Genomic DNA, 20,195 nt, shown 5'->3' on the forward strand with positions numbered 1-20,195 from the left:
CGGTTCGTTGCTCTCACATACGGTGACAAGTGCACGTGAACACACACTGAACACGTGCTGCTACAGTTTAATTTGCTGACCCATGCTTCCACATCTTCTGAAAACACGTTCGCTGAATGTCAGTAGAAATTAGGTTCCCCGTGGTGAAGATGAAATAATTTATTCATCATGACTGACTTGGAGAATTTCACAGTGAACATTTGCGAGATATGTATTGGCTGGTTTTTATCAGTGCTACACATACAATGACTCATGTTGGAAATTATATTTTTAACTGCACATTTTTGTAAATTGATTATTGCACCTTAAGCTACAGAAAGTGGTCTTTAGAATTGAGGAGAAATGGCTATTAACACAGGACATGTAACAAAAGAACAAAATACATCAGCCACTGTTCTTACTCCTGCTTATACATCTTTAAAACGGATATTTCGAAGAATATGGTGACTTACTTTTTCAGCTCCTCACTTAAGGGGTTGCTTGTCTCGCTGCCTCCATCTTGCCCTGTTCTCCGCTTCTTCTCCTGTTGCACCAACCTCCTTCACTTCATCCATGTACCTTTTCTGAAATCTTCATCTCCTTCTTACTCTGATATAACTTAACTCTGATATGCTCAAGCAAAGCTGTCAGCTAATCTCTTCATCTCTGCCAATAAGCCTAGTGTCTTTTAAGAAATTATCTATTGAATCAAGAAAGAAAAAAAAAATGTAAAGAAGAAAGAAAGAAAGAAGCAAATGAGATGTTTTGTGTGTTGATTTTGATTGTGGGGTTTAATAATAAAGACATATTAGTGAGACCTTGAAGAGGTTGGTCAAACCATGTTGACAAACCATAAAATATTAAGTATAAATAAATATTGTACCAATACTCACAGGGTGATTTTATGAATAATTTTGGACAGTTATGAATCTCTGCAGCTTATTTCATTGCATATCTTCAAAGAATAAGTTGTCAGCTAATGATTTAGAATTCATGGTATTGTGGCATCAACGAAGTAAGTTCACAGCCTTGACATGTAATGAAACACTTCTTTAATTAAGCGTGACTTAAGGAATCTTAAGTAAGTGGAGTTGTTTTGGACACAGATCCCATTGGCTGCACCTTTTGAACCTCCTTTCCCTAATTTTCTCAGATGGCCACTCACATTTTTCCCCTCTTAGCTGCTTTTGAGACCAATGAGAACTGGAGACTGATTTAAATGCTGAAAAACATCTGAACTTGCATTTAACAGAGTTTCATATTACGACTGTGTCGTCACTTTTCAGGAAGGAAATATGCCACTATTGGGCTAATAGCTGATGGGTTTTCTCTTCGCTCTTTTTATGTTACAGAAAACCAGACAGGACAACAAAACACATGTTTGCCTCCCCAAGGGAAAGAGATAAAAGGTCATTTTTGCGTAGTTCCCTTCAAGAAACATTTATTTTCACACTTTTCTGTTGACTAAGTTGGTGTGTCTCAGCAGTGAGCTGGTATTAAAACATATCTGGGGTCCAATCGTCACTCTATCATAAATAATATAAAAAAAGAGGACTCCCATGCGTGTCAAATGGCTTTGTTCACAGTTTGTGTCACATCACTGCATGTTTAACTAGGCAAAACAAAAGCTTTTCAATATTTTAGTGCACAGAGACTGACAGAGTGAGGAGGCATTCCTGTGCTGCCGTTCTGCCTCCTCCTGTCTCGTCCTCTCCTATCTAGTGTCCTGTCCTCTCCCGTCCTCTGAAGTGCTCTCCTCTTCCCTGAGGTTACAACAGGGCCGAGAAACACAGCATCCAAAAACTCCTTCTCCATGTCACGCCAGTTTGTTTGCACGATGAAGCCAACAAAAATTAAGACCTTTCCCTCTTTTTCCATTTTTCATTATTATTGCTTTGATTCTGAGCACAGCCATTTTTAGCTGCTTCGAAGAATATATCCTTGTAATATTAGTGTTAATTGAATTTCAAAAAGGATTTCAGTCTCAGCAGTCCAGAAAAAAACACCAAACCTACAGAGATGAATTATAGGGGACACAAACAGCTGGATGAACAAGAAACATGAGAAAAACACAGACATTTGTCTGGAGCAGATCGTGTGGAATATAGAAATATGGTGCTTCATGTGTATTGTAATTGTAAGTCATATTTGAAGGTAAATGATCTGACCTGTCATGGCAGGCACAGATGGGGTCCACATCTGCTTGTCATTGTGTTCCTCTGCTGCGTCAACCACAGAGAGGGCCTTTACTGCTCCCTGCAATCTACTTTGTGTCCTCGTGCGGGGATTTGTCTGATTAGGCGGCGGCTAATTAGGTCTGACTAGAGGGGCTTTTAAGTCACACGCTCTCATGCGTGAGGCCTGGTTAAAAGTTGATGGATGGATGAGACACTTACTGGAGAAACACCACTGATGGTGCCTTCAGTTCCCAGCTGGAGTGGACATCGGCTCAGGCTGTGGTTCTTAATGTGCAGGTCATGACACCGTAAAAAAAAAAAAAAAAGAACAGAAAATAAAGATTTCAGGAGTACTGAAATCTCCTTCAAGAAAGAATCAAGAGCATACTTTTATTTTTCTGAAAGGTTTTTAATCTATGTTTGAAATTGTCTACATATGTTCAGATCATGAATAATAAACAGATTCACTTGGAAAAAAATTCTTAGCGACCATTTAAGGATTTTTTTTTTTTCTGGTCAAATAAAAATCACTTTCAAGCCTTACAGTCATTGTTTTCACATGCATCTATCAGATGTTGCTTACATGTATTTTGCAAGACAATATAACAGGCAAAAATGCCTTTGAATGTGTAAAGAAAAAGTCACCAAAGTGATCATACTGTATTGAGCAAAGCATCACAGTACACTCATCAAACACCTAGAGAGGGGATTCATCAGTTCTTCTGTCTTTCCACTGTTTGAGTCTTTTCCCTGCTGATACAGTAACACTATCAAGGCAGATGTATCCAGCAGAAAAATCACAAGACAGATAAGCGGAGAAAGCAGAGACAGGGATAAGTGACAAAAAAAAAAAAAAAGGCAAAAAAAAAAAAAGCAGAGTAGTCAGATATTAATCGAGACATTTTAACTTTGTCATGAGAACATTTGCAAGCTGCAAGGCGCTGTGCTGATGTTTAGCCTGAGGGTGTGACAGACAGGAGTGGATGTTATGCTATCAGAGCGTTTGATCATCAGCATCCCGGGAACACAGGTATCAGAGAGAGGCTCAGCGCTTCTCACAGCTGTTCACAGTCTGAGTCGTGAGGCCTGTTTAGATATTGGAGTAAATGGGCTACAGGACACGTCCCTGTAAAGACATGAGTTAAACTCATTTCCTTTTCATTTCCTTTCAAGTCTGTATTGTGCAATCAGCTCCTTGAAGCTAAATAGGCAGTTTGGGCAAATAAATGTGAGTCAACGGGCAAAACGTTGTTCTCCAAAGCTGTGCGACTGTATGCTAATAGGCATCTCAGTACAATTACCTGGCCTGTGCACATAGGGAGTCTAATCAATGTATGGATCCTGCCCCCTACTGCCAATGATGAAAATGACATCTATAATCAATTAGTGGATCGTCAGTGTTGAGGAGCTGCAGGCTAAAAAGTATTAGCAAAAACATTTCTCTCATTTGGGGGTAATGTTTTCTGTTCAGGCAAAAAATAGACAGCAATTAGTATACATGCAGGGGATAAAAACACACGAGGCTATTTTTGTATTACCATTGCTCATTTTGGGTTTGGTCATTTTCAGCATTAACGCTTGTCATTTTATCAATGCAATGAGGACAATAAGTGGAGGGTCTTCAGTTTGAATGCATTTGTACGCGGCTTTTCATTGTCGTTCCGTCACCAGCTTATAGACAGCAGCGTTATGGTCGATAGGCTCCTGTTATACACAGGGAACACAGCAACCTCTTCTGGACAAAAGTGAAAGCAGCAGCGGAGGGAGCGACGGTGGAATCAGCAACAGCAGCCCCATAATGTTGCTGAGAGTCTCACAAAACAAGACTTGTGGAAATTATGACAACGCCTCAGGAAATTAACAGGCATTTCATTGTCATTACCGTATTGCTTCTCCAGTCTGAAATTAATCTGCTGACTCTCACTGCTATCTCGCAGGAAATATTGGGATCCCTAATGTCTGCCGTCACATCTCAACAGATAACCGACTAGTAATTTGACTTGAGAAAAATCTTATTATTGCCTGGGGAAGCGTTAAAAAGTATTCCATGATCAATGTATCTGATTAGTTTGCCTTGATGGTACACTGGTGAGCTAATCAGGCCAAAGGGATCAATGGAGCACTTGTCATGGTGCCTTTCATTCCTTCTATCTTTGGATAACTACAATGTAAATGACTGGGTACTAAAGGAAACCCTACTGGGACGCATACTAAACTCTGCTTGTGCTGCATTGTGCACATGGGAATCTCTACAGACACTTAGCCAGTTCTTAATCAGTAGTGTGCGAGAAATAGGTCCCTATTACACAGCCCTCTCTGAGTCTCTTATCATCATATTTGTCAGAGCTGCTTTATTCATTTCCAGATCACTTTCCTCAGACTGTAAACTTTACAGCCCTTGTAGCAAATCCTTGTGGTACAATCTTTACTGTTGCTGATAGGCTCTGATTCTCTTTCTTGCTCCTTATCTCGCTTTCTCTCGCTCGCTCAGGCACGAAGCGCTACAAGGCCACCAGATGCTCTCCCTGCCTATTTGTCTTGTCCCTCTCACAGACAAACTAATTGCTAAACAAAAGGTGCTGGCGTGTCCTGTCGGGCACCCCTGTAAATGCTTTACAGCCACAGTCCCATTCTGTTTTCTAGTTAAGTGGATAATTATCGAAGGTTCACAAAGGAGTGCGGTCATGGAGAAGAGGAGGAGAAGGTAGAGGACGTCATGCTGAATTCCTCCATACAGGGACGCTGTAACTGTTAAGTCAACATAAATGAGAGGCTCCTTATGAGTATGTCCAAAATAGAACGACTACAGTAAGTAGACATGCTTTGTTAAGGGCGATGTGGCCAAAACTGGCTTTGATACGGTTCCATCTCAAGTCAAATCAGATTTTAGATTCAGTAAATCACACAAACATTATGTCCCTTTAACGACTTGTCCAATCGCCTATTGATAAAAAAGATAAATGTAGAGTACATTATATTATATACATGACAGTAAATGTATTGTTGATTTTATATTTCTTCCTGTCTTAGTTGAGATAAAACAATGTTTCAATGTTTCATTCTGTTTTTAAAATATATTGACGATAGGATTGTTGACAGATGTGAAACAGCTGTTTCTAAAGTGGAATGGAGAGCTTCAGCACAGATACACAATAGCAGAATCTTCAAATTACCTTGTCCCAACATGATTTATTGGCTTAATTTTTGAGAGGAAATTGTAATAAAAAAAAAAAAAAGAAATAAGTGAAAGGAGAGCCCATTCATTGATTTATTGAAGCTCATTTCAGAACTTGAATATCTTGAAGGTCTAATAGTGACAAACTTGATTCCCATCCAGTTACGACAACTATTGACTAGTAGATCTAGTAGACTAGTAGACTTCATCATTACCAGATTGGTTGTTTTTAAATTAAAAACATCTAAACAGCTTTAGAGTTGTGTTTTTTATTGTCCCTAGATCCCAAAAGACATTTGCAACATTGGGGAATCCAGGATTTGACAAAATATTGGTTTGACATAAAGCGTGTGCGTGAGAGTCTGAGGTCCAAATGAACCTCTAAACTGAAGATACCTCACTCTAAGAAGCTAACAAATAAATTCAAGCAGAGTTAAAAAAAAATAAAAAATAAATGCACAGTTGTTCCTTTTGAATCTCACTGTTTGACATTAACTGAAAAAACACAAGACGATTTTGTGCAGTTTTGTATGATCCAATAAAAGTGGACAGATTTTAAAAGTAGGATCATTTCATTTTAGTACAATACTGTGCTGCTGTTGCTACAAGAAAGGTGTGGGAAGGTGTTTCTTTGTGAACCTGTGTCTGTTTTGAAGCTCTGTCCTGCCCTTGCATTTATGAAAATGTCCCCCATCACTGGATGATGCCTGCAAGTGCCTTTGAGCCTGTCTGTGTGTGGAGCAGGAAAACAGAGAGCCCTTGACTCACTATCTTGACAAAGTTGGGTAATTAACGACAGAGCCCATTAAAGGGAGAATATTCAGCCAGTGATAAATGGCTTTAATAACAGGGCCGTGTTCGCTCTAACAGAGACAGATCCTGCCGCCACGGTCTCCCTGCCCACCAGATAAAAACTACCCAGACTCCCATCTCACCACCCTCTTCATCTTGTCTTTTCCCATTGCAGGCTTCCTTTTCTATTTTCTGTCTTTGTGCTTTCTTTACTTCTTCCTTTTTTTTTGCTGCCTTTTAAATCATTTTCTCTTTTCTCAATGATTAAATTTTTTTTTCCCCCTGATGAGCAGTGTGCTCCTCCAAAGGTTTTCTTTGTAGTTTCAGGGTTTGATCCAATCAAAACAGTTTCATCAAATTGGTGTGACTTGTACTCATGTCCACACTGAAAGGAAACCGTGCAACGTACACAGAACACATTCACGCAAGACGTTTAATAGGCTCAACCTTTTTCATCTACCTGCGTGCAAGTTTGTGTCACTGTGGTCGTGTTTATGCGTGTTTGTCTTGTAAACCATCGTTAGCCTCTTTGTGTAGGGGCCATGCAAATTGGACAGTTAAGAAGCGCCAGGACCGATTTATGTTCCGGCGCAGCCCTTTTAACAGGGGCTGCGCTACTGCTTTATGTGTCCTGGTGGGTTTGGGGGCAAGGGCTGACCACAGGGGTCACATTCATCACCGCCCTGCATTGTGTGATTGGTCCAGATGTCAGTCCTCATTAGAACGGGCCGCTCGGAAAGTGACAACATTCAAATGTGGGAGCGTTAAGCCGCCACTCCTCCATGCACAGAGGTGAAAATGTTGCTCAGTACTACAGTGGTGAGTATGTGGAGGAAAGATTTCCACACATTTCTGAGAATTTGTGCCCAAACAAAAGCCAATAATAGTGGCAAATTTACATTGTTATGATTGTTATTGTATACGTTTTGAAATATACTCATCTGAGGGAATGGAAAATCATTTGTGCTGCTCCTAGCTCTGAAAATCAATGTAAAAAAATGTTTTTTAAATCCAGCTGCACAATATCCAAAGACCTCACTGCGATTTGTTTATTTTAGAAATACTTTGTCTTAAAGAAGTCAGCCCCGTGGAAATTGCTTGACAGCTTCTTTTGTGAATTGCATGATGTAAAGAAAAGACTGCTTAAACATGCAATATAACATTTTGAAGCGTTACAAACAAATTACCATTGACATTCTCTTGCGCATGCATCACAAATGTCAGAAATACATATTTAATACATTGCTACTAGAGAGATTATATTTTAATTGTGGTCTGAATCTGTGTAGGTTCAATAGTTTTTTCTAGACATATAACTAGTAAATAAGGAATAGAATACTAGAAAATGGAACTGAAGACAAAAAAAAACTGCAGAATTGCATGAATGAAGGACACATGTATTATTTTACCAATAATTATGGAAAATAGATTTATTTCTAATCTTGAAAGAGGTTGTAATTGTAGTTTAAATGTTTTGTGTGTCCTTACTTAGTCCAAGTTAATACAAGCTAATATAAAAGTCAGAATATAGAATAGGATGTGGTCTCTTATGTTTGCATTTTTTATCATTTCTTTCCATATATGATCATATTTTGTTTAAACATTGCTAAAAAAAAAAAAATGAATTACTGGATCTTCATCCACTCAGGCCCCATTTACACGAGAACAAATACAACTGTATCCGCAAAGTTTTTATCCGGCTCCCAAGGTGAAAAGATTTTTTCAATGCCGCTATTCCCTCATGCAGAGACTGGGCGGCTATGTTGCCTGTAACTGCGCATGCGCATCTCTCCCCTTTCCTCCTGCTCATCAAATAGTAAACAAACATGGCGGCCCCGTCGTGGTCTAACTTTATATTCTAGTTTTATCGTCTATATCAAAAGTTTTATAGTTGAGACTCACCCCTGATAGCATCCGATGCGTCATCAGTCCATATGGACGTCAGGTGCTCTCCATTTCCTTCACGTTGTATTGTTCTCTGCACACACATCTGTGTGGTTTCATTACAAAATCAAGCAACAGCGCCCTCCCGTGGCCTGGCATGTTAACTACATCGTTGTCTGTGCGCTGCTGCAGTGTAAACACGCTCCTTTTTTTTTAAGGATTAGGTTTTTGTCACAACGTTCTCGTGTAAACGGGGCCTAAATGTTTCGATTTTCCATTGTGGGCTTTGTGCCATTTCAACAAACTTTGTTTTTATGTCAAAACATTGTTTATGGTTTTTGCTTAAAGGAACAATATTTTAGAGGGATCAGGGGTGTTTTTTCAGCTCGTTCCAAGGCAATGGTAACTGTATACGCAGCCAAGATATATTGCATGGACAAGAAAGTGAATTTTGACAATTAAAGTCAAATATTTCTAATTATTTATGTTTCAAAAACTGAAAAAGGCAGCGAAGTCATGCTGAAAGCCTTGCTTCAGGTGTGGCCTCTGTCTCTGTCTCTCTCTCTCTCTCTCTCTCTCTCTCTCTCTCACACACACACACACACACACACACACACACACACACACACACACACACACACACACACACACACACACACACACACACACACACACTCACACACAACTGTCAAGTCCTATTCTCCAAAGTGTTTCCCCTGAGTGGAGGGTCCTTCATGCAGAGGTTGGAGCATCAGGCTCTCCCTCATAGGACCAAAGGCAGCAAGTCTATTAAATACACATGAGAGTTTAATTAGGGCCCCCCTTGTGCAGCAGTGGACTTGGAGGTGGGAGTCATCGGGGAATGATCCTGCCAGGGCCTCGACACCCACAGTACACACTTTGCAAATTAATAGCGAATGACCAAGAAATGTCTTTGTGACTGACTGGGACCTCTGCTTCCTTGGAGGCAAAAATGTTCAGCGCTGATTGCTCTCATTAAATTTGTTATAGTCATATAATTATGATATTATGCCGAGAAAATGTGAAGACTCTTGGTGTGTGGTGAGTTTGCACAAGCTGGTAAATTTGATATGAATGTTTAATATTTATGTAGTTCGTGTGACCTTTACATCAGATCAGAGACAAAAGAAAATATTGAGTTGTTGTGTTTTAGTTTTTAGTCATAAATTACACCTTTTCGCATTCAGTGAAATGCCTCACATCATTTCTGTCCCGAGCTTTAGTTGAGTGATTGTCAGCCATTTTGAACGAGACTATAATAACGGATCATTTTGTTAATTTGTCCTGAAATCAAGCAGGAGAAGAGCAACGACCAGATTTCCCATTGTAATTAGGTTGATAATAATGTTGGGTGAATTATTGAACTTTTGTTATTCAGGACTTGCCTCTGCTATGCGTCAGATGAGATATTAGTGTGGACATAATTCTTATTCTGGCAGCAGCGCAGTGACTGATATTATTTAAATTACACCTCCTTGGGCAAAGTATTCGGAAATACGTTGCAGATGGGAATTCATCAGAAAATGGTGTGGAGAAAATGAGGAACATCAGGGTTTGATTACAATGACAAAAGTGTCTTTTCTTCCCAAAGGAAAATGACTAATGTTGTCAACAACAGATTTAGATGTATCGTATCTTCAAAACCTACTAAACCTGATCTGAGCAAGACGACCCAAAAGAGGATTAAATACAGCTTTTCTAACACTGATTTACAGAAAAAAAGTGCTTTTGATGTTTAATATGAACACATTTAATGGCTCACATTTAATTACCAATGTAAAAATTTAAAGAATTACACCCTTCAAATTGATATTTAGAAGTTTCTCATTTGGCAGCCATTTCAACCCAGACTCTGTGGATATGTTAATCACGTTATCACGACACTGCAATTTGTGCGAAAATAAGGAGTAACAACGTTTTGTTTTGTTTTTTTTGCAGTTACAGCTAAAATTCTAATGCCAACAAAAAATAGATCTTCTAATAATAATCCCTATTTTAGGAAAGGGCCCAAGTTCTTTTAACGTGTATACTCTGGTATGATAAGTTGAACTCTCGGGTTTCTATTTTAACTTTAAATATCTAATTTCTAAGCAAAGAGGGGGACATTTTCCTTTCGTGGTGCCATGTGTCAGAGCAGAGCTGCCTAACAGTGGGAGGGTCTACCTTGATTGGGATTGGCTAAACCCTCGACGACACCACATAGGGTTTGATTTCTTATTCACTCATTGGAGCAACACACTTTTTAAAAACTGAAACAAGCCAGGGAGAGAGATGACAGATTTTCTTCACTGTGGCATATTACTGTTGGAAAATCATTAGAAAGTAAATTTTGCAAATTATGACCCCTTTCAACCAAAACACTCAAAGGATGCGTTTGTGTAACTTCCCAACTTTTCTTTCATCACAGTCGTGGATATCTCACACCAGACAAACTTACATCTGTGTCAAAATTGTTCATACTCTTAATCCTGAACTACGCATCAAAATCTGTTTGCTCACACTTAATGTTGTTTTCCACTTACAGGTGGAGTGCAGTCATGTCAATGCTGTCAACTACTCACAGGTAAATCTTGTCTGATCCAAGTCTAATGATGTACCTATTGAACTTGACCAATGATGAGTGATGTTTGCCTGTTTACACATTAAAAAAAAAAAAATAAATCAGCAATGTTTTCCCTGGGAAAAAAATGTGTTTTATCTTCACAGGTTAATATTGTTTGTCATTGACAAAAGCCACATGTCCCACTTGGATTCTCGAGGTATGAAATACTCTTAACTGGGGCGGGGAATGGCGTGTGGATGGCTCAGCGGCGCAGCGGTTGTACAGGTGCTTTGGACTCACGCAGTCTCTCTAAACCCGCTCCGCTCTCCTTACAGTTCTCCTCCACTGTGACAGGTTTGGCCTTTAAGCATGTCACTGTTATCACTCGGGCTTCACATTTTAGGACGTGTGTCATTAACATCATATCGCCGAGCTTTCTGTCGCCCTGACTGACAGCTGTTTTGACACACTGTGCTCCACCGACTGCGCACACATTCACAGGAGCAGAGCTGACTTGCAATAACGCAATACTAAAAATGTCAGCAGCTCCATTTAAGTTTATTGGTTTTAAAGCCAGTGGCGAAGGGAGTTTTGGTGTTTTTTTTTATTCTTTTTTTTATGGCCCACTTTCTTAAGTATCCTACGGTGCGATAGAGCTGTCTAAATTGTATCCTACAATATAAACTTCTACAAGTACTCTATGGCAGGAGCTGCACGGGCATTGGAAGCATGCATTCACACTTTATGGCACACAATTCAATGTAAATTCCCATGCAGATAATGTACTTGTCCCTCATTCATGGTCCACTGTGTGCTCACACAGATGGGCAACGACCAAGTTGGCCAAATGTCCTTCTGTCTCGTACACAACAGGCCTGTTCTGTTCACCTTTAAAATGCCAATATATCTGACACATGCCTCTTTTGGGCATGGACTTATACTGGACATTAGCTGAACCTTAACCTCACATTGCTGGCCAACATGCCATAATCCACCACCACTACATACATTTTGTTTTCTAATTTCTTTTACTGCGCTGTTGTATCTGCAATGGATGCAATAAAATGCGAATGATGTAAAAAAAAAATTTTTTGCCACAAACCTGCCATTCTTGGAGTATTACAACCACTTGTGGGGAAGGTTTATGTGTCTGAGTAGTTCTACACTTCTCCTAATAACTGTGTTCAATCTTATATCTATGTTGCTTGTGTGTGGTTATAATTCCATAACATCTGTTTGGCTGTGGGACCTCATTAGTCCAGACTTTCTTACTGACCCTGAACTTATAAACATTGTGAAAAAAGTAATGCTAAAACTGGAATGTAATTCATAATCCCTTTAAACCGAGAAAAAAGAAAAAAAAAAACAATCCTCCCATTTCAGCAGCATATCAAACATTTCACTACGAAGAGAACTCAGTTTCCCAAAGTACCCCGAAATGAATTACATTGTGGATTATCATGTAATTATGGATCTTTCCAAAGACTGATCGAGCAGGAAAATTGAGTTGTGAATATTTCATAAAGCCGAGCACCATCTTTGTGGAGGAAATTATTTAGGATAGCATTCTCATTTGCAGAATGGATAAAGGTTCCATGCGAGTCACCAGAGTGCAGTAATTGGAAAGCTCCTGTGATTCAGAGAAATCAGTCAAAGATGAGCATGTTTGCTTGATAACTGTGCACTCAGCGGCCCATTAATCCTCAGTCACGTCCCGAAAAACTGTCAGCTGTCGTCCAAACCTATCAAACTGTCCCCTTATCTTGTCATGCTTATGCAAAATGTGACAAATGCACACTTCCTGTGTTTTTTAGTTTTTTATTTTTTCCCCTGCAGGTGAACTATTGTACCGTCGAAGGCCAGACCACCTCCATCCAAGGAATTGGTAACTCAGAAATGATTTTGCATACGATTTGGTTTGAAACACAAAGTTCTTTTGAATAAAAATAGTCAGTGTGAGGTGAGTGGAGACAAACTGAACTATGAGCTTCTTATACTGAAGTCGACCAACGATCAGTTTCTGTACACATTACGAAGTCGCATCAACATCAACCAGGAATAAAAAAAATAAAAAAAACAACAGTTTGAAACTGAACAAATTACACACTTACATGAACTCTCTGACTGAGATGTAAAAGGATAATTTTGTCGCCTCGAGAAAACATATGAAGAAATGCCAGTTTTGAGAAATTTCATCTTTAAAAGGCAAATCTAAATGTCAGGGAGACAGATACTTTTACACGTAGAGTGCACTGCCTTCTGGGCGAAACACAGAAAGGCGTGAGAATAATATTTTTTCCCAGTTGAAAGGAACCACTGTTACCCGTCATCAAGCATATAAAGCAGCAGACCACCATTCACAGCCTGGAGAGGCTCGTGGTCACTGTTTGTAACATTAGTCAGGAAATCAGAGAGGAAACTACAACAAGCAGAATATTTTTTTTTTTTCAGTGTAATGACAAAATGGATAATATGCTATGTTATGACTTCCAGTATTTTTGCAGAAATGATATGAAAGATAAGAAAATAAGGCAGGAAGAAAATCACAAATAATAGATGTAATTGGCAGGAAATTGATTAAAATATCATTCTACTTTCTGTACTACATTTTAGAAAACACTTGTAAGTTTTGGATAATTTGCCAGAGAGATATTCGGCATCGCACAAAAATTATATGCGAGGGTTAAAAAATTAATGAGAGTTAACTCAGTGCAGTGAACTTTAAGCAAGTGCAATTATTCATTTGCTTTTGCAGGAAAAAAAAAAAAATGTTTAAAGCATATGGGTGAGACTGTTCTTTCTTTAGTATGTCAGTGATTATAATTCCAACCATCTTCTGTAACAGTCTTATGCAGACCAGGGATGCAGAGAGTTTAACACACAGTGAAAATGAGGACTCGTTTGGGATAAGTTGCAATCTATTATAGAGAAGCACAAACATTATTTCCTTAAAGTTACCACTTAGCTTGGTTGGCATGTTATCGTATCAGGAAGTCAGAATAACTTATTTGACAGCAGGTCAAACTGACAGACACCTTGCTGAGAGGCATCAGTGCTCAACACGACCATCAGTGGTACACTGTAGTTATAACTTCTCAAATCCTAATGTTCCTAAATTGTGCTATTGTTGGTTTCACCATTTTGTCATTCATTTTCTAACAACACTACTTTCATCACAAGTGTCCACACTATGGGGTTTCAATTGTGAAACATGCATGAATAACCACTTAAATCTGCTTCAGTGTTGCAATGTAATATTGCATATAAAAGAAATGAGTGGCTATGATCCATCAGAGCTTTCTGAATAACCAAGATGTTTCTCAAAATAACTTAAAATAGTTTTGTTTTTTAAATTAATATGTTGCGTGTGTTGTGATTGAGCATTTGGATCTGCATGGGGTCGCTGCTCTCATCCAGAAGACAGTAGGGATAAAGCAAAGTGGAGCAGCAAGCCCTGTTTGGGTTTAAATTTTGCAAGCCGGTAAATGTCAATCTCATGAATAAGCAAAGCCTCCCTTGGTGCATCTCAGTTTGTTTTGAGGTTTGTCCGTGTGGAAATCGTACGAACTTCTCAGTGAGGAATGTCAACAGAGGACTGAGTGAGCGATTCAGTGCCATTTAGATCATATCCACGGGTAAGTTTCCAGACAGAAACTAAGATTAAAAATACAGAAAAAGAGAAGTACAGGAAGGAGAAAAGTGAGCAGGGAGAATGGAAGACGGGGCGAGGCGAGGTAGTAGGGGAGGAAGCAGAGTCATGTGGTGGGGAAGTGAGGTGAAAGATACAAGAGTCAACTGTCTGCTCTCTGTTCCTGCCATCCCGGGTCATGTGTTTTTATATTAATGGTGGAGGTCATGTGTCAGGTCAGGAAGAGCTAATCTTAACTCCCTGGCTGGAGGGCACCTTCAGCCCACGGGGCATTGAGGTTTCTCGTCATCCCAACCGAGAACCACCGGGCTCTTCTCTTAGCATGCAAATGAGACAGGAACAAATGTCCCATCACTTCTGGGGCTCCATGTCCCAAAGTGCTTAACACTCTTCCTGTCAACCCCCCACTCTGGTGGTTTCAAAAAAAAAAAAAAAAAAAAACCCTTGCACCTCCCTCACTCTTTTTTTCTTCTCTCTTATGTTCTTTAAATGAGCTTTCCAACTCCACTTCTTTCTAGCAATTCAATTTTACAAGGCCATTATCCTGGGTGTAATGTGGAGGTTAAATATATCGGGGCAGACATTATGTGGAAATAATTAGTGCTAATGAATAATGCACTCATTCAGCTGATGAAGGATGGTTGTCAGGGGTAATGGAGTGCAAGGGAGGGGGCCCCTCTGACAAATGAAATTAAAATATTTAAACACTGTTTTACGATATTACCAGACATTCACTCTGTCCTCGCTACCTACTCAGTGGATGGAGCAGGCCCGGCCTCGACGTGACATGATAGTTGTGTCATTACTCACTGGCAACATCTGTCTCGCTCAAGACGGAGCAACGATACAAGGAGGAAGTGTCTCCGCTGCGAACTCTTGCCGTACTTTACATCACAGCTAATCATCCCTGCGTAATAATCAACATCAGATATACGAGCCTTATTGACAGTCGCTGTCTCGTCTATTTATATATTGCCGCCCCGGCTCATTCGGCCTCTTACCATCTCATTCTGCGGCCATCATGTGACAATGAAGGATGTGGCTTTTAAATTGCCCAGTTTACAGCGCCCTTCCAGCCAATCGGTCCTCCCAAATCAATAATGGTGTGGACCAGGCACGCAGTGGCTGATAAATGGTAAAACATCAACACCGTTTCATTACGCATGATGGCTCAAGGATGGCAGAGCGAAATGCCCTTCACAGGGACAGAAATCACAACAACTAACAATACATATCGCCGCGTCCTTCAAGCACAAAACTTTACAAGGTTCAATACTGTTTAAATCCTTCACTTCACTGAAAAGCACTTCCTGTAACTGCTTCCTGTAACTGGAGTCCTTGGCTTGCTGAGATTTTGAAATATAGTGTGTCTCTGAGATCTCTGCCTCAACTCCAAAACTAAAGAAAAGACAGAAAAGAGCATTAAACATTTCATTTTACGCCACTGCAGTCAAACTGGAGGCTCTTAAGCTGTATAACCCTAACGTGATGAGGACATATCTTAATTTTGCTTGCAAAATACATACTAATTAGCCCCAAAACAGGTTAACGCAGAGCTGGTAAAACAAAATTTCAATAATGAACCCAAACACTGGGTAACTTCGACCCCTGAGCTGAGGAAGACTACATTAAATCTTTTAAAGTTGTAATCAGAATTGCTTGGTTTTACATATAAACATGAGTAACAATCCAATCAACTCATTTTGCTTCAGACAACAAAGTCAGCGTCATGGTGCCTGGAGACGTTTAAAGGAGAATCGTCTGGCAACTACAAATAATCTGTACTGAATAATCTTCAACATTCGCATGATATTTACATGTTATTCAAACGTGGTTCACGTGATGGAATTACACATTTTTGGTGCTTACAAACACCTGACAACAGGCCTGCTGATGTGGTCCAACAGCGCAGGAGCTGCTGGATGAGGACCAGGCCAACGTGGTCCATCGCCGCCACCACTGAGAATATTTTGAGCCATTTTGGAAACTCCTTATGTTTGCATTTTGAGAGTGACATAAATATTGCAATGCAACAAATATAAGTGCTGAGATCTAAAAAAAATATATATAGTTTTTTAATTAATTAAGGCGTCTCAAAACTTGCCAAATTCAAATTGCTGTTCAAGGTCACAGTTTTGTTTTGCTGTTTGGTGTGTTGTTTGATGAACTGATTTGTTTTTGTTTTTTTTTTTTTAAAGGGGAAAAACAAGGCACTGTCTGACAGATATGATTAAGTACGGCACATCCAAAGGGCGATATTAACAATGTTCAGCAACAAAATGTCAGACAGGATCTCAGATTGTTACAAATCATGTAGCTCTTTAAGTCAGGGTTATGCTCAGTTTTCACAGGACAATGGGTAGCTGTTATAAAAAAAAACACAGGCTATAAGCACTGAAGTGAGCCGCTCTCTCCCTGGGGCTCAACAGAGACACCCAACGCACAATTCCCAGCCACATCTGACAACTTTCTTTTATTAATCTCATATTTTGCAGTTTGGTGCCATATACATTTGACTTGCAAAACAGACCTAATTACGGGACCACTGGTATGCAAGCCACACATCAAACAGTAAGTTACAGTAAAAGCCTATGATCCCGAACACATTTTTTTTTTTTTTGTTCCTCCCTTGCCTCCACACACCAGAAACACTGATTATAACAGGGACATTAAAAGGGAATTACAGCGAAACAATTTACACTTAATGTAGCACTCATATGAACAGGGAAGAGAGATGGACAAAGATATAGCTGTATTAATAATACATGCTTTAATTAAGCAGCTGGGAATGCATGGAGCAGGATCAAGGCGCGGGAAAAGACAGACAATGAAAGAGGAGTGGTAAAGAGACGGGGAAGCAGTGAGGAAAAAGACAGCTGAAGGAAATGAACTGAGAACAAGAGACTGGCTGATAGAGAAAGAGTTGGAATAAAACGAGGAGGGAGACGGATCAGAATGTGTTGCTGTGGGTTTTCTGCACCCCGTGATTCATGGGCAGTAAATATGCAAAGCCTGATGGCCATAAGGCAATCAGAGGAGCGCCACTCATCTACATGTTGCACAGTGGGCTATAATCCATCTGAGGGGCAAGGAATAATGATAGCAGGAAGCAGGAATAAGAGCAGGGTCTGTTTATTACCTCAGACAGATCCATAATGCATACAGATGTGAGGGCGGCACGCAGCAGCCTCTGGCCAGAGAACTCTATTGAAAAGCACAGGCAGTAATGTTGTTTTTAGTGTAATGAAAGACATTCTGATTTAAGCACCTATTGAGTCAAATTTGTCTGATATGATATAAAGTTTTAAAGCAAGTGCTCGAGTCGTGATGGTCGCTGATCGAGTGGGAAAGAGGTGTGAAGGACATCGAGGAAGAGGAAAAAGCTGATGCCTGAAAGTCAACTGCAAGGTCTCCAATAAAGAATATTAAAATATGAATATACACTCATGTAAAGTGAAATGTAAGATTCTTGTATAGCTTCTTTTTATATGCACATTTAATTATTTGACCATCGGTAAGATTCTTTATGTGTCAATAAAAAAAGACAATACATCCTCACTTCTAGGTGTCATTGTGTGTCCTTTTTTTTCTTTTTGCAAACTCACGTACACACTCTCTCTCCGGCACAAAGTCCCTGCTTCCCTGTCTGCTCACAGAGGACATTAACACCAGGATGGTGCTGGAGTAAGTAATAAATTGTGTTGAACATTGATAAACTAATGCAATTACCTGCAGGGCAAGCAAGTCAGCTAATTTAAAGATACCAGGTTTGTTCATGGAGTGGGAGGCTCTGAATAGGCCCCAAGGGTGAAAGATGGCGCCTTTATTACATCTGAGAGGTCAGCTTGGTAGCACTGTATTAGGATTGATCTTTTGATCCCTGCCTGGAACCCCCACATACTGTACCAACCCCATCTGGCTGAGGAAAACAAAATAAAAAAAAGAAAAGAAACAGCTTATCTGGCATAAAGGGTTAACTCTGCCAGCCAGGCAGCCTAATTGAGCACCACACATCTCAGCGACACAGCAGAAACAGGAACCTAGAGGGTCGTAACAAGCCAGGCGTGACTTATTCACATAATAAACCAAGCAGATATCTAAATGAGCCATTGAGCCAGCCAGGGGGAGGGAGGCCATTAGGCCGCATGGACCATGGGTACATATTTGTATATCTACAATTGCCCCCATCATTTGCATATGTGGCTTGCTATAGAGATGTTAGACGGCGCTCATATCCAGGGACCGAATGACACGAGAACAACTTCACACTCGTTCACAGCGTCGTAAAGAAGTCGGGGCAACATTTATTTCACCTAAGACCATAAAGGTGATTTGTACAAGGCGCCGTTGACTGCAGGTTGTGCTAAAAAACAATCTGGTGAGGTATGCCAATGCTGGAAATGCAAAGGAATCTCAGATATTCAAAGCTCGACTGTACAATCTCTTTGAGGAGGGTCATTCAAAAATTCCTTCTTTTTTTTTTTATTATCTACAAATCAAAAGTAATTACCGGCCTGACCTCTGGGGTGGTTAAATCTGCACGTCACTGTTCATCATCACCCTGAAAACTCTTCAAACTGAACTATAAAATGGCTTTTAATTTTTATATAACGTACTGAAACGATGGCACGTCTTTTGAATTCACTGAAAGTCATTTATCCACAAAGATCATATCTGAGATGTGCTCAAAGGAACTATTTGACATTCTGTGAAATATATTTACTTGAAGATTTTTCTTACTTTTAATTCTGTTTGATATTGCACAGGAGCCGGCAGACACTTGGCTTTTCATTAAGACTGAAATCAATGCCTCTGCAATACCAGTGGAACCATGGTCAACTTAAAACTATGATAATGCTCTCTGATCACCACATTATGTAGAATTTGTCAAATCCATCTATCCATTCATTCTTCTTTCACCATTTATTCACATGGAGTCGTGGTGACAATGTGGAGACCAAAGACATCTGTACCCACACATTGTCTCTGAGCCACCTCCAGACCCACCAAGAGGTGGGATCTCTGCTGCAGGTCCTGGGTTGACCCCCGGGCCCCCCTTCACAGTTGGACATGACTAGTACATCTCCAGCAGGAGGCGATCAGGGGACGTCGCTACCTCAACTCTCTTGTGAAAGGAGGCGATGATTCACCTTTAAATCTCTCCCAGATGATCAAATATAATAAGTTCCATAAAAATAAAAAAAATAAGTGGAAAATCACGGCACTGCAGTTTCACAGTAGGTTATGTGCCAGTCTCTTGCAATGATAGGACTATAAGATGACAATTGAATTTTTGGTTTCCTCTTGGTCAGCATCAATCTGCTGAGCTCAACCAGCCACGGACTGCAGACCTGAATCATTTTCTTTTAAACTGTTCAGCCAGGAGATACAGTAAAATGTTGGACTAGTCCTTTAATGCTACAGACGTTTGAAGCAGCACAACTCAAGGGAAGTGAGCCAAAGCTCGTTGACACAATCATTCATCCACATTGCAAACATACTTAAACAGGAGTTGGGTGTCGGGATAAACACACGTTTTGAACTAGAGACAAAGACACTGTAGTAATTGTATGATATCAGTATGGTTAGACATTTGAAATCTCACAAAGAAGACGGGAGCTTGTATCAGTTATTAGTTGATCTGTGTTTGTACAGGATTGCTTTGCTGCTCAGTTGAAACAACAACACAAGGTTATCACTAATCACTAACTATCACTAACTAAGTCCTGTGGTAATGGGTCAAGGGTCATCCTTTAATGTGACCTCTGACACATAATTAAATTGCCATCTTTAACCTCAGTTACAACCTGTCACAGACCATCGGATTGCCCGCTACAAATCACTGCACAAATCGATGGCTGGAGAGGGGGCATGAGGAGGAGGGGGCCCTGCTGCGTCCAGCGGTGTCTGTGCAGAGATTATCTTTAATGAAGTTGAACTGTACAGTGATCATGTTAGTGTATAGTCTAATTAGAT

This window comes from Blennius ocellaris (genome assembly GCF_963422515.1).
Source record: "Blennius ocellaris genome assembly, chromosome: 1".
Taxonomy (NCBI): domain Eukaryota; kingdom Metazoa; phylum Chordata; class Actinopteri; order Blenniiformes; family Blenniidae; genus Blennius; species Blennius ocellaris.